The sequence below is a fragment of the Petaurus breviceps genome, unplaced genomic scaffold (genome assembly GCF_028583685.1).
Source record: "Petaurus breviceps papuanus isolate PSGF00001 unplaced genomic scaffold, PetGlider_PUasm1.0 227, whole genome shotgun sequence".
In the NCBI taxonomy this organism is placed as follows: domain Eukaryota; kingdom Metazoa; phylum Chordata; class Mammalia; order Diprotodontia; family Petauridae; genus Petaurus; species Petaurus breviceps.
In genome coordinates this window covers 15,591,840-15,607,780 of record NW_027185896.1, presented here as the reverse complement: position 1 = coordinate 15,607,780, position 15,941 = coordinate 15,591,840, and the positions used below count along the sequence as shown (strand labels likewise).

The window sequence follows — 15,941 nt, the reverse complement described above, 5'->3', positions numbered from 1 at the left end:
ATTGGGATCGTTGGCTCATAGAATTTTAGAATATCTAAACTAGAAACGGACCTTCCAGATCATAGGATTATAGGATTTAAAACTGGAAGGGTCCTAGAGATCAGCTAGTCTAGCCCTTCTCTTTTCTTCTAGATCATACACTATCTCAGCAGGGATCCTTTTTTTACGATTTTCCTCCTAGCCTTTCTTCTGGGGAGACTTACAGTCATGTCTGTGATCTAGTTTAGAAAAAAAAAAGTCTCCCTCCCCCTCTCCCCTTCCCTTCTCTCTCTCTCTCTCTCTCTCTCTCTCTTTCCTCTTCCCCCCTTTCTCCCCCTCCCTCTCCCCCCTTCCTTCCTCCTCCCTTTCTATTTTTTCCCTTTTTCTCTCTGCTTGTCCCTCCATCTCTTCCTCACTGCACTGATCTCCCCTCTTTCTATTTCTTCTTCAGCCTTTCTCCTTGTCCCTCTTTTTTCACTCCGTCCCAAGTTTTCTCTGTTTAGTTCTATATCCATTTCTTTCTTCTCCATCCCTCTACCTCCTTCTATTTCAACCTCTCTCACTTTCCCTCTCCCATTATTTTCTCTGCCCATAGACTAGGCACTAACCCTCCCCTGGAGATTTGTCACTTCACTTACTTGAGTTCCTTGTTAGAGCAAGCAGCTTTCATGAACCAGAAGATAGATCCTTAAGGGAGCTTGGAGATGGGATTTTGCTCCTTCTGAGGGATAACCCCTCCCAAGTCATTTATGGTCCTACTGATGCCACCCATAGCTAACCTTTCTGGGTACTAGGAGGGTTGACATGTGCTGTGAGCGAGAAGCAATCTCCCTAGCCTGACACTCATCCCAGTATCTTGTATTCTTTCTGGCTGGGATTATACTCTTGGTGGGAGAGCCTAAAGCTGACCTCTTGGAGATTTCAAGGAACCCCTATATAACAAAGCTGCCAAGAATTCTCAAAAGTACTGGTAAGCACAGAACAATCAAAGAACTGGGGGGGGGGATACTTAAATACAATGTGATCAGGGACCAATTAAAGGAACCTCTAACACAGGACCCTTGGGAGGAGGAGACTTTGACATAGATCTGCTAACTGTCTTTAGGGAGAGGCTCTAAACACATTGATGCCAAGAAGTCCTAGGAAGGGCCGTTTAGACACAGGAGACCCTAAGGGACTTCTGGAAGGGGGATTTCTAAACATCAGCCAAGGATGCCTGAGGGGACTGCTAAACACAGCATAGTTAAGGACTACTGTGGTCCACCTTCAAACGTAGAGCTGTCAAGAAATCCTGGGGAGATTTACACAGTTACCAGGAATGCTGGAAGGGGGACCCTTATATGCAGAAAGCACAAACTCCTTTGGGGAGGGAAACCTGAACACAGACCTACCAAAGACCTTTAGGTAGGACATCTTAACCCAGAACTTCCTAGAACCCCTGAGGAGACCCCTTAGACATGGAGCTAACAAAAATGCCTAGGAATGGGAACCCTAAACACAGAATGAGCAAGGGCTCTGGGGCAACCCATCAAGGATTCCTGGGGTGGATCCCTAAACACTTATATTAAGGACACCTAGGAGAATGTCTTAAAAACAAGGCCACCAAGAGCCCCATCAAGGACTCCCTGGGGAAGCCCTAAATATAGACCAACAACTTCTGAGAGGAACCCACAAATACAGTCACCAATATCCATGGAACTTAAATAGGGCTCCCAAGGACCTTTTAGGGACTTCCAAGGGAGACGGGGTCTTAAAAGCATACCCATCAAGATGCCCTGAAGGAACCCTTCGACTTTGCCCTCCCCAACTCTAAAGAACTCTAGCTCTTCTCCATCTCCCTATTCAGTCCAGCTCCTTTTCTTAGGAGTTGACCTCTTCACCCTAGAATCCCCCTCTGCACCCCCACCCCCATGTTTGCCTCAGGTTCTCATCTCCAGCCATGAAGTCAGGCTGACGGTAAGGATGAAAGTGCCTGCAAATCCCAGGACAGTGGAGAAACGGAAGAACCCTTCCCTAGAGGAGTCTGCTCACCTCCTGCTCTCCCCCTCTCCCGCCCCCCCGCCCACAGAAGGAGAAAACGGTCGGAAGGTCTAAAGGAGCTACAGAGGCACTTACCAGTGCGTAGACGGAGCTGAGCACTGAGCAGCAGAGGAGCAAGGCAAGACTGTGCGAGATCCGGGGCGCTCCCATCGCCGCCGTTCCCTAAGGCCGAGTCCAGCGGGGCTGCGGACAGAAGGGGCCGAGCCGGGAAGGAGGGGTGGCGGTGATGGCGAGGAGAGAAGGGAAGGCCTGCGGGTTAGCCGAGGGGGCGCAGGAGGCGTCTTCGACCCCCTCGCCCCCCTCTCTCCCTTTGCCCTCTTTCTTCTGGCTCTCCGGGGGTTCGTTCCCAGACCTAGGCTGCAAGAAAGAGGCGGAGGCAGAGACTACCGCCCCGGGGCTCTGGACGTCCCATCCCGAGGCTCTGGGCAGCCCCAGAGCCCGGTACTGGCTCCATGTGCTGGACGAGCGAGACCGAGTCAGAGAGCAAGAGGAGAGGGCGAGAAAGAGCGCAGTGCGCTCACTTAGCTCGCTGGGTATCTGCCTCGAAGCAGGGAAATCACATCCATATGTCAGAGCCGCTCTTCTCTCCCTCCCAGCCCCGCCCCCAACTTCCCCCCTCCCCTTAATGGGAAGTTCGAGTAGTGGTTTTGTCCGACACTCTGGGGGTGGGGTGGGGGTAGCAAAGATGAGGGTGTGGCCTGGGGGGTGCAGAGGCTGCAGGGGGTTGGAATCCTGGGGGGCTACGTGGGAGAGGGGCCTGGGGCGACGTGGGCTAAGGAGGCTGGGAGGTGTGTGTGGATGCCGGTCTTCTTGTGTGTGGAGGGGTGGAGGCTAGGGGGTGTGGGAGCCGGCACGTGGGGGTGTAGAGGGGGTGAAAAGGGAGCTGGGGTAGGAGTGGGATGGGGAATGGTAATGAGGTGGGGATGCGAATGGAGAGGAGAGATGGGGGTGGGTGGGATGGGATTAAAGAGTGGATTGGGAAAGGGGTAGTAGGAGGATGAGATGGGATGGGGAAGGGGAGTGGTCAGGAGGGGGTGGGGGAGGAGGAGTGGTTTGGACTGGGGGAAAAGGGAGGGGTGGGCTGGGGAAGGGGAGTGGTCCGGGCCCAGAGGGGGAGTGGGCGGGGCTGGGTGAGGGGTGGTCGCCGAAGTCCGGGTGTATTTTTAGATCTGGTAATTTTATCTTTTCCAGGTTTCTAGGGAAGGGGGGGAAGGAAAGCGCCTAAGGAGACAGTGAAGGGGAGGGGAAGGATGGGGGTTGTGGGGACGCGTTTTTCTGCAACTTTAACAGCGCCTGGCCGTGGGGGGAGAAAGTCTTGTTTAACTTTGCAATAACATTCAAACCTACTGTAGTCGGAGGCTGGCGGCCGCCAGCTCCTGTCCCCAGCCCCGGCCCCTTCTCCTCCCATCCCTTCCCTCCTTTCCCTCCCTTCCCTCCCTTCCCTCCCCTCCCAGGCCTGGCCCGCCGGCCCGGCGGCTTCCCTCTCATTCCCTCATTTTCAGTCTTTGGGCCCAGTATCTGCTTTCCCCAATCTCCTTGCACTGTCTGCTTGTCCAGCTCAGTCTCTCTCCCTCCCTCTCTTTCTTCTTTCTTCCGTCTCAGTCTGCCGGTCTTTCGGACTCCCTTTCAGTCTGCTTCCCTCTCAGTCTCCCTAGGTCTTTTTTTCTCCGGTTTTCTCTGCCTTCCTCCAGGCGTCCACCTCCCCTCCCTTTGGGTCTCTCTCAGTGGCTGTCTCTCCTTACCTCCCCTCTCCCTTTCTCTTTCTGTAACTGTCTCTCTCCATCTGTCTCTTCTCAGTATCTGCTTCCACCTCTGTCTCTTTCAATCCCTGGCTCTGATGTCTGTCTCCCTCTTCTCTCTGTCTCGCCCCCACCCCCATCCCCCCAAAATATTTGCAAGTTTCCAAAAAAGCCCCGAAGCGGAGAGGGAGAAGGGCGGGCTCTGGGCCCTGGGGCTGCTACACAAGCAGGCTGCCCCAAGACGGCGTCATAGGAAGGGAAAGGTACAGGACCCCCGGCCTGCTCGGCTCCCCATCTCTTCTAACTCCGAATTCCCAGCACATTCACTCCACCCTCACATTACATGCACACTACACACAAATGCACATACTAACACTTACTCTGAGCCGGTAGCCTCTGGCCCCGCTTTGCCATGGATGTCGGGGACCCCCCGACGGCCCCCCGAGGACAGCGCCCCGTCCACGATCCCGGGGGGACTTCATCGGGCGCGGGGGCCCCTTCCTACCCCCCCTCTTTGCCCCCGCCCTCCTCCTGCTCCTCCCCACCTCGTCCACCCCCCTCCACTGGTCCTCGGCCTCCCTTCTCTCTTTCCAGGCTGTCTCTCTCCCTAATTCTGTTTCCACGTCTGTTTTTGCTGCCTCCCTCTTTCTCTGTCCCTTTCTCTCTGTCTTTCTCTCTGGTTCCCTCCTTCGCTACCCAGCTACTCCGGCCCGGAACACTACACTGACAGTGTTTACAGGGAGGGGAGGGGGAAGAGGAGGAGGAGAGGGAGGAGGAGGAGGAGGGATGAATTGGGGGAGGAGTCCTGAAGTCCCAGGTTATAGGGCAGGGAGGGGGACGCCATGAACCCCACCCCCCACCCCAATAACCTCCGAACCCAGACCGAGAGTCCTTTCCAAAGTTCGTGTGTGCTGGATGCTGGTGGGGTCCAGGGTATTTGCCCCAGCATCCCCGCTGGACCGATTCATTCATATCCCCTGGTGACCCAAGGATTGGCTTTGGGAAGAGGGAGCTGATTTTTTCTTTTCTTTACCCCACCCCACGCTCCCCACTTCAGGTTTTGGGTTCTTGAGACGAAGAGAATGACTGGGGAGGGGAAAGTTAGGCAGAATATAGAAGGATTACTCCCCCTTTCCAGGTACTACGTGGCCCCAGAGAATGGGGCTGCCCAACTGTGGTCGTTAAGAGTGTTCATCAGTCCCTTTATCAGCCTCTCCTTTAGTCCTCCCCCAATTCACCCGAAGGTGGGGGCTCCCGACGACCCACTTTATTATTATTTTTTCCCATGAAATTGCTATTGGGTTAATTTTTTTCCCTTCTAATTGCAACAGCCCCTCAGCGTCTGAATAGGTGCCTTCAGTTCCTTCATGAAAAGGCCCCTCTTTCCAGGGCAGGAGCAAGGTTTCCTGGTAAAGCCAGAAACCTCCCTCTCTCTGGATGCGCTCTCTCTCTCTCTCTCTCTCTCTCTCTCTCTTTCTCTCTCTCTCTCTCTCTCTCTCTCTCTCTCTCTCTCTCTCTCTCTCCCTCTCCTTTTCTATTTATATCTGTCTCTTTTCTCTCTCTGGTCTGTCCTTTCTGCATCCCTTTCCCTCTTTTTTCCTCTTCCCTCTCTGAAATCTTTCTTTCCCTCTTCTCTGTCTTTTCCTCTTGCTTTCCTTTATCTGCTTCTCTCCCTCATTTCACTCTCTTCTTCCTACCCATCCTCTTCTTTTCTTTCCCTGTCTCTCACTTTCTTCTCTCCCTATATCTTTCTCTTTTTTCCTTTGTCTACAAGTCCAACTTGGGTAGCTTATGTGGGTAGAGAAGGCAAGTATATAGCAGGGCAAAGTCACCCGGGCTCCCCTTCCTCCTTTTTGAGTCTAGGTCCTCAGACACAGACCATTGAAAAGGTAGGAAATTGGAAGTATGGGTCCTTAAGTGCAGGGAGCTCAGCTGTCTTATTTGAAGGCCCTCTTTCCTCATTTCCCTCCACAGAGATACCTCTGGTAGTTTGAAAAACAGGAAAGATTCAGAGGAGGGGAGGTCTCCCGTGGATTCTTTGGGTAAAGACAGGGATGATAAGGTTCTAGTCTTGGGTTACCAGGTAAGAAAGGAGAGGGGAGAATTTGAGACCTTCAGAACTGGCTTAGAGGTGAGCTGGAGTAATCTCCTGCCACTCTTCCCTCCCTCTCCATTCATTTAAGAATTAGGAAACTGAAGACTAAAGAGAGGAAATGACTTGCCCAGGGTAATCATATATCTAGTTAATGGGAGAGCTGGAACTAGAAACCAGGTCTTCTGTTTCTTAGTTTGAGGTTCTTTGTATTACACATAAGATGAAGGACCAGAGTTGGACTCTTTGAGGAATATGGGGGCTCAAGGAAGGAATCTGGACTCAGGGGAAAGGATCTATGACCAATGAGAGGGATTAAAGTTTATTGGAGGGAATGGGGACTTAGTTATGGGAATGGGGAACAGGACTGGTATATTGTCTTGTGCTACCATTGGTTAGGTGGAAATGGATGAGATGAATTTCACAGAGGGTTTTAGAAGAGAGAAATATCAGTCTTTTATCAGGATGTAGCTGATCAAGAGCACAGTAAAGACCCATTCCCTAGGGATGATAGAGTTTCCATTTTTCTCTCTGAGGGATTTGGCCATCACAGACTTTAAACTGAAATGTACTCTTTCCCCCAATACTTTAATTGTTTCCATTTAAGTGACCAGTGAAAGTATCAGGGGGAAAGAGTTCATTTTGCTTTAGGGTCTGTGATGGTGAAATCCTTCTTAGCCATTTTTATTTGCTCTTTTTCAGTCTGAAGATTATTCTCCTTGATAGAGATAAGAGAAGCAAAACAGGTGTTGAGTGGTATTGTGTACAATGGAAAGTGCACTGAACTGGAAGTCAGAACACCTGGGTTTGAGTCTTGGCTTACTTTACTACCTGTGTGATCTTGGGCAAGTCCTTTGCCCTCTATGAGTCTCAGTTTCATTATTTGTAAAGTGGGGGCATTTAGTTAAATAGAATCTAAAATCTTTTCCAGCTCTGAAATTCTGTGATTTTGTAATCAAACAGTATCATCATCTCTCCCAACTGGACCTGCCACTTCCTTGTTCTTTGTATCTCCCCCTAGATAGAAGTTGCTGCACTGAAATAAATCAACAGTGACCTTTACACTGTCTTTTTGGTGCCACACAGAATAGTTATAATTCCTAAGACTTCCACTGTGGAGAGAGTTTCTCTGAATGCACTGACTTGTCCTTCTTGTCTTGTGTTTGGGAGACAGGGGCCAACTGGGAGTCAGCTAGAATTCTTGGGAGATAGGTAGGGATAACAGTCATTTTGAAATGAATGTCAAAAGGTTTTAATAGCTGATTTAATTTCTTATTTCCTTATATTGTCTCATAAGCTACCTTTTCTTTGAATTCCTGTATCATCTGGTTTGGTTTGATACAAAGAAATAAATTTATGGGAACTTCAGGCTATGAATTTGAATAGATGAGTACTCCAATAAAACCATGTAGCTGAATGCAACTAAGAGGAAGGCCACAATGGGGGCAGGGGAGGGGGGAACTCAGCACACATTTGGAAAAGATCTGAATTTTGTGGGGGATTGCAAGTTCAATATGAATTGACATAGTAGCAAAACGGCTAATGCTATTATAAACTGCATTGAGAAGACTAGTTTCCAAGATGATGGTTCTCCTATCCTAGACCACACCTAGAGTATTGGCGCCATATTTTAAGAAGGGTGTTGAAAACCTGGAGGTTGCCAATTAGAATTTTTTTTAAAAGTAAAATGGTTGTCTTGGGAGCTTGGGAATTCCTAGAGGTTTTTAACTGGAGGCTGGATGATCATTTGTTGGTAATGTTGTAGAAGGACCAGTTGGGCAAGATAGCAACTGGGGACCCTAAATCTCAAATTCTGTAGTCTTGTGAGTTCAAGTGCCCAGGCCTAGAAGAATTATACCCCATGGATGGTGCGGGAAACCTTAAAAGTATGATTTTGAAACTGTTGTTAATAATACCTGAGAAATCATGAGGAGGTATCAGAAGATTGTAGATAGATAAATATTAGCTTGGCTTTCTTACAGGAGAGGACTGGGGATGAGAAGAGATAGATTCTGAACACTATAGGACTGTGATTTAACCTTGACCCCAAATAAAATTCTAGAAGAATTAAGTAAATTATTTCAAACACTTAGAAAAAAAAAAGTGATCACTAGAAATCAGCATAGGTTCACTAAGAGCAAGTTGTGCCAGACTAATTTTTTTTTTTTACATAAAGTTACTAGGGTGGCAGATTGGAGGAATTCACAGAGAAATTATATTGATTTTGACAAAGAATTTTACCAAGTCTCTCATGATATATTTGTGGATAAGTTGAATTAATACTGGATGAGTTGTAGTACGATAAAGTAAATACATAGCTAGTAGAATATTTATAATCCCAAGCTGTTGATCTTTTTGGATCATTGTCAACCTGGAGAGAGGTACAACATAATACACTCCAAGGCTGTTATTATCTTTGTTTTGTTAAGTGTTTTGGTCAATGTCTTAGATGAAAATCATTCACTTGAGTCCTCTTCTGATGTCTAATCATGGCACAGAGGTGACCCTGAATCCTTGAAGGATACATTGGAAAGGTTTCAACTCTGTCATGTTCTACCAAGCTGGAAAGGCTTTAAGGACAGCTCAAAGACTGGCTGTGTATCAAGGACCAGCCTACCTAAGTTCAGAGAGATTCATAGACAGAAAGTTGCTCAAGAGAGGATAATTTTTTTTTTCAACCATAGCCATTTATTGAGGTGAGGAAGGATGATGATCTGTGTCAATGGAGAGAACACCTACACCAATTAAGTAAGAAGCATTGAATGAACACATTCATGGCAAGCTTATTACAATGTGCAGATGACATGAGGCTAGGAAGGATAACTTGAAAGATAAAAATGGGATGGAGTGAGACAGGCTGAAATGAACCCTCAAGAGGGTAACTGGGATGGCAAAGGGCCTGGAGGTCATTCCATATGAGAAGCAGTTGAAGGAATTGGGATTTTTAAACTTGGATAAAAAGACTTCAGGGGCAGGGAGAGACCACAAATTTAAAATATCTGAAGGCTTGTCATATAAAGAGACTTAGTCTGCTTAGTCCCAGAAGTAAGAACTAGGAGTAATGGTAGAGGTGACAGAGAAGTAGATTTTGGCTCAATAAAGTTCAATTTCACAAACATTTATTAAGTGTCTACTTTGTTCAAGGCACTGTGCTAAGAGTGTCAGGTCAAATTTCCTAAAAATTATAGCTGTCATGAAATGGAGCAGTACTGAGTCCCACATCACTGGAATTCTTCCAACAGAACCTGGATGGCTATTGGTCAAAGATGGTGTAAAAGGGTTCCTTTTTTAGCAGGTGTTAATCTTGCTGATCCCTTGAGGTCCTTTCCAACTCTGAGAGTCTATGCTTTTATGAAACATTAGAAAACAGTGTAACAGTGAGGAAATAAAAACTCAGACATATTACTGATAATAATTGCTATGGAAATTCTGAGAAGAATTGCAAATGATTAGAGAAAAAACATCACATTGGAGTGGTCAAAGAAGGCTTCCTGGAAGAGGACGTTGCTTTGGGAAGTTCAAATGTTAGGTTTGAACTTGTCAGGGAAAAGATTCGATAATTGGTCCTGAACTGCATCAGGAAGAATGAGTAAGATTTGGATAGATGGAAATTAGCAGATGAGACATGGTACATGGAGGGATGATGGAGAGTAGATTCTTCTGGCTGGACAAAAGAAGGCTAAAAAGGTGAGAGGGGCTAAAAAGTGGGTCTGTGACCAGAGTTAGGGTTTACCAGTGACTAAAGTTAGGGACCAGTCAGTTACCAAGGCCAAGGGTCAGTTAGTGAGTAAGGTTAGGACATAGCCTGTGACTGGTGTTAGGTTTTTATCTGTGACCAGAATTAGGAACCAATTGCTTACTTGGGCTGGGGCTCATGCTGGAGCAAGGGAATGAGTTTTCTCTTCTTGAGATAACTTTATCTATAGAGGCATGGTCAATTTATGAATCTGACTTGTGATTTTATTGTTTCTCTATTTCCGTCCTGGTGCCCTGATCACATCCTCACAACATACCATCCTGTGACCTGGGAAGAAGGCTAGTTGCTGCCCTGAGTTAGGGTCTGGTTTGGGGTCTCTGAGCAACTTGGACCTTGGGATAGGGACCCTGGAGTGTTTGAAACAAAGAGAATGGGGCTGGGGCAGGGTCAAGGTTAGTGAACTCCAGAGAGAGATCAATTTATTAGGATCTTTGAATTGTAAGGAGCCTCAGTGGGCATCCGCTTTATAACACTCTGGCAAATTCTCATCTAGCCTCTATTTGAAGAACTTCAGTGATGGGGAACTCATTACCTACCAAAGCAGTTCATTTTTCCCCCTTTCTGGTCTTTAGTCTCCTCCTCTGCAAAGTAAAGTTTTTGGATTGGTGACTTCAAGATCCCATCCAGCATGCACATTCTGTCTTAGGATTCTCTTGCAGTGACTATGCATGCGGGTGGGGAGGGATAATATACAGGGCCTTGTTAGTCCTTTTTTCATGGGGAGGAGAAAACTTGAAGAATGAAGGAGTCAGCAAGTGAAGTAAAATATGACCGATAGTCAGTCTGTTTCTTAGCCCTAAAACCTGGAAGCCCTGGCTGGATTTGGAAACAGGCAGGCTTCTGTCTACGAATATATAAATACTTGAGGGTTAAGCAAATATATCCAGACATTCAACGGGACCCTAGAGAAGAAGGTCCCTGCCAAGGCTTGTCCCAGTTCCAAATAACTCTCTAGAGTTGAGGACTTGCATAGTTAGGCTCTGGTTGGAGTGAGTCAGTTAGTCAACTTTTATTGAGTGCCTACTATGTACCTGGTCCTGTGCTAAACCCGAGGGATACAAAGGAAGGCAACATATGGTCAGAAGGGGACGTGGGCTTATCCAGGCAGACTCTGTTCAAGACTCTAGAGGAATGGAGTCTGAATTCAGGATGTCTCTAGCTGGCTAGAGTCAGCACAGTTAGTGGAAAGAGCCAGGACACTTTCCAATTATAGGATTTCAAGTGATTCATTCCCCTTCTCCCTCAATTTCCTCTTCTGTTAAATGGGGATAATGGTACTGGATTTCTTCCTTCCCAGAGGTACTATGAGGAAAGTGGGTTGTAGAAATGTGGGTTACCATTATGATAACCAACGATTATGAATATGATTAGCTACATGTGTCCTGTTTGGAAAATCTTGGTCACATCACCCTCTTGGGACAGTGGAATGAGAATACTGGATTTGGACTCTAATGATCTGGGTTCTGATCCTAACTGTTACTACTTGTGTGACATTGCACAAGTAAGTTTCTTAGCCTCTCTGGGCCTCTTTTGCTGTGAAACAAGAGGGATTATGCTAAATGACTTAGACTTTTCAGCTCTCCATCCATGATCCTAGCGAACTTTTCCCTGAGAATTCTTTCACACAATCCCCCATTAGATGAAGAGTGTGCTCCCCTCCTGTCTCTGACTCTCCAGACTCTCTTGCTTCAAAATTCAGCTCAGGGGTGAGGAGGTGCTTCCTCTGATCTGGGTTCTCTTCCCAATTTGCCTTGCCGTCTTTTCTGTGCATGAGCCTCTCCCCAGAGTAGAATGTCAGCACCTTGAGGACAGGAACTGTAACCTTTCTGTGTCTGTCTACGCTTTGTATGCCCCGAAGATGGAGCGACTTGACCTTTAGAAGGGCCCCCTAAATGTCTGACAAATTGAATTCCCTCTGTGGGTCTCAGTGATTTTCCTTGTAAAACAAGGATCTGGCTGAGGAGATGATCCAAGGTCCCTTCCTGTTCAAAAGTTCTAATATGGGTTCTAAACTTCTATTTTTGTTGTGCGGGTCTATCCACTGGGGGGTGGGGGGAGGGACGGGGTCACCCTGCCTTTTCACCCCCACCTTCCATTTCTGAAATTCTATCATTAGCTATTTATTTCTTTTGCTGGAGGCAGACTCTTCTCTCCCAAGGTCCCTGTAAAGATGCAATTATGTTACCTTGAAAGTGATACATTAACCTGTTAGCACCCACTGATCCATTAGCAGGAATTAGTTAACCAAATTAGGCAAGTACAGAGCCCGGAGGGTATGAAATGCAAGGCAGGTCAATTTCTGAGAAGGGAAGTGACGGGGAATAGCAATTGCAGTTCCCATTTCTACAAGGCTCTAAGGAACACATTTTCCTCACAACAAACCTGTAAAGTATGCAATTATCCCCATCTTACAGATGGGGAAACTGAGGTTGAGGGCGATGACTTGCTTAAGGTCACACTGGTAACTGCTAGAGCCAGAACTGAAACCAAGGTGCCCTGTTTTTTAGACAGGGAACTCCTGAAAGAAATGATTCACTGAGGCAAGGCTCAATAGATAAAGTTCTGTGTTCATTAATGGGCCCCATGATCTTGAAAGATCTGTCTTTGGGTAACCATTATAAGCACGACCATGTGTCCCTGGGCTGAGGCCCTTGAGTTGAATGGAATGGAATGGAATTGCATTTTTAACTGAATTGAATTTTTAACAGAAAGGGATTGAATTGCTCTGTCTGCCTCTGAGAGCAAATTGTCCACTCCCCCTCACCCCCCACTTCCCTCCTCCTTCTAGGGCTCATGGCCAGGACTTTTGGGATTAGAGAATGAAGGCCAAGGGAGGCCGGGGCTACTGGCTTAGAGCCAGTATGGGAGAATGGAGAGGAGGTAGAGAGTTTGGCTCTGTCCCCTTGCTGGCTCCACCATCCTCGGCCCCTGTGTGTAAGGCACCAGCCAAGGTACACAGGGCTGCCCTGAGCCAGGACCCAGCGTGAGTAGCAAACAGGAAAACCACTGGCTTTGCTCACTGGACTCTGCAGTGGTGTGCCCACCGACCCAAGCTGCTCACCTGCCCATCTCTTTTTCTCCAGGGATTCCTCTTCTCCACCCCTTCCTGGAGGGGGAAGTTTGATTCCCTCGTTCTGGAAGGGACCCATTGTGTACTGAACTCTGACCCTGGTCACAGAATGGTCCCTAATTCCAGTCCCAGACTGAGCCCTAACCCTGGTTACAGACCGAGCCTTAATCCTGGACACAGACTGAGCACTGACCCCAGTTATAGAATGAGCCCTAAACCCAAGTCACATGCCTCATATCCCTGGGAAGGATGGTATTTGCTGAGTGAGGAGTGAGCAGGGGTTGGGGGTGGGAGAGGGCTCCAAGCTCACGCCCCTCCTCCCCTGAAGCTCCTTCAGGACAGCTGGGACAAAGGGGGGCCTTCCCTATGACATACACAGGCCATGCTCGGAATCTCACTTCAAGGAAGGGAGGTGAAAACAGAAGCAGAGGAAGAGAGAAAGACAGAGATCAGCTGGAGCTAGAAGGGGCCTTGAAGATCATCGGAGACAGATGACATTACACAGGGCAGAGCCGAGATTTGAACCCAGAGCTCTTTCCACTATTTAGTGTTCCAAATTCCCATCATTTCTGCCCCATCTCCTGCTCAAGGTCAAACCCACCTTCCCTGAAACATGGTAGTCAATTCTCTTTTGTCGGTATCGGTACAGGGTAAATGAGACCCTGGATCATTTGAAACTGGGTGTAATCACCCCCAGAATGAAGAATCCAAATTTAGTTAACACCCACCCAACAAACACTAGACAGTTTCCACACAACATATAATAAAGTATATTCTCATTGATTTTGAAATGTATAGTTACCCTCCTACTCCACATGCTCACAGATAAACCAAGACATTTCCATAGGATGACCCCTATCCATCCCCTTTGTCTTATTCTAGCCATGCCAGAAAGCAGGAGAAATAGTCTCCCTTGGGACATTGGGTCCTGGCCGAAGAAAGTCTGGCCAGGGGCCCTCTGCCTATGACTTTCTCAACAACACTCAAGGTTTAAATATAGGCTTAAAGATCAAGGGATCTACCCAGCTCCCCAGACTCACCCACAAGCTGCTGTGCCAGCTCAGTGGGCTGGCCCCTGGACTACCAACTGGATGGCTGTGCCCAGATTGGGGGGCACCAGGAGTTAACGATAAGCAGCAGCCTCTGAGGCACCCGGTCCTGCCTAGGAAGAGAGGAGGATGGGGATGGGCAGGGAGGAGGAAAAAGGGGAGGGGGCAGGAGGGCATAGAGGAGAAGAAAGTCTGAGTCAGAGCTTTTAAAAAACACACACACACACAACAATTTTAATTAATTTTTTGTGAAACACCATATCTGCTGGGGAACTTTGCTCTCCTGACCACTGGTGTAGCACCAGGGCAAAGGTCAGACTGGCACAGTGCCTAATGCATTCTTTTCCTCCCTTCAGGACCTAGTTATGGGATTTTCTATTAGTCTCCGTCATTTTGGCCCTGTCTCTCTCTGTCCTTATGTCTTTCTTTGTTCTTCCTGTCTCTGTCTGCTTATGTCTATTTCTTTTTGCCTCTGTCTCTGTCTTTCTCTGTGTCCCCAACTCTCCTGTTCTCCCTGTTCCTATGTTCTTGTTCTTGTTCTCTCTGTCTCTCTCTCTCTCTGTCTCTCTCTCTCTCTGTCTCTGTCTCTGTCTCTCTCTCTTCTCTTCTCTTCTCCCCACCCCCTTCCTTTGTCTGTTCCTTCTGTTCCTGAATTGCCTTGTCTTTCTTTTCCTTTCTGTCCCTATCCCTCTCTCTGTGGTTTTTTTCCTTTTAATACTTTCAGGTTTAACATGCATGGGCTCTCTGTTTCTCTCTCTGCATGTCTCCAATTCTGTTTGTCTCTCTGTGTCTCTCCACCTTGCGCTGCCTTTCTCACATTCTATATTTGTCTATTTTTCTGCCCATGTGTCTGTCTCTCTCCCCCTACCCCTGTCTCTGTACTGTCACATACTTTACATTCTTATTTTGTGTTCTGTTCAACATCGTTATCAATGACTAGGATAAAAACAGAGATGTAAGGCTTATCGAATGACAAAGATTTGGGAATGATAAGAAATATGTCAGACAACAGAACCAGGATTCAAAGAGATCTGAAAGGTTGGAACAACGGATAAAAATTTAATGGGGTAAATGTAAATTTTATGCTTTGGGTTTAACAAATTAATTTTATGCACATAGAGGATGGGGGAGGAGTGCCAAGATAAAACAATTTATCTGAGAAAGATCTGGGGTTCCTGATATAAGCACACTCAATATGAATTCATATTACATCATGGCAGGCCGCCAGAAATGCTAAATTCTTCTGAGCATGCATTAATAGAACAAGGGAGGTGATGGTCCCACTGTCCAATATTCCAGTCAAATCCTATTTAGGATGCTGTGTTCAGTTCTGAAGGCCACATTTTTGGAAGGACATTGACAAACTGCAGAGGTTTCTGGGGAAGCTCAGCCCAGGTGGGATCTCCTCCAAGAAGCTTTCCTGGAACTCACTGGGGCCTGAGAACCACCAAGCTGTATGCTCTTCTTTTGGGGGGGGGGTAGCCTCCGTCAGGTCCCTGGAAAATCCATCAGCAGGTATTTGGTGACTAGGATACCCTGCTGGCTTTCCTCTTTCCCTGGTATCTTCTTCTCTTATCATAGTACCCCTGAGTGTGAGAGCTTGTCGAACTGGTATTTGTAGGCCTATAGCTAGCAAATTCCATCCTTTTCCTCCCCTAATCACTGTGATTCCTAGTCAGCAGATGCCTAAATAAAAACCTTCCATCCCCTGCCAGTCCCTGTTGAGCTCAGCTCAACCCTCCTGAACCTTGCCTTCTCCTGCATTTCCTCCCCTACTTTTCCAGTCTTCCCCAAACTATACTCTGTAGTCTAGTGGCACTGACTTCCTGGACACTGCATCTTCTGGCATTTTCCTAGCTATCCCCCATGCTTGAAATGCTCTCTCTCCTCTGCTCTGACTACTGACCTTCCTGGTCTCCTTTAAGTACCAACTAAAATTCTGCCTTCTACAGGAAGCCTTCCCCAACCCTTCTTAATTCCAGGGCTTTCCTTTGAAAAATTATTTCCTATTCATCCTGTATGTAGCTTGCTTTGTTTGTATGTTATCTCCCCCATTAGATTGTAAACTCCTTAGAGGGCAGGGACTTTTTGTACCCCAAGTGCTTAGCACAGTTCTTGGGACATAGCAGGTACTTAATAAATATTGATTGATTGTACTCTCTTGAGCTCCATTCCATCATAAACAAATTTCCTGTGACTTTAGGACACTTCCTTT

At 47.2% G+C, this 15,941-nt stretch overlaps 1 protein-coding gene across 3 annotated transcripts in view; it reads right to left on the bottom strand.

The window, feature by feature from the left end:
* PTH1R (parathyroid hormone 1 receptor) overlaps positions 1 to 13,832 on the bottom strand; it is an 80,030-nt gene extending 66,198 nt beyond the window's left edge. The window contains exons 1-2 of one of the 3 annotated variants that reach the window (XM_069095898.1): positions 13,718 to 13,832; positions 2,095 to 2,202 (exon numbers count right to left, since the gene is read on the bottom strand). The gene's annotated coding sequence lies outside the window, so the exon portion shown is untranslated. Of the gene's footprint in view, positions 1 to 2,094; positions 2,599 to 13,717 lie in introns of those variants that run through there. The other 2 variants (XM_069095899.1, XM_069095900.1) reach the window with 2 other exon arrangements.
* Between the last annotated feature and the right edge of the window lie 2,109 nt (positions 13,833 to 15,941).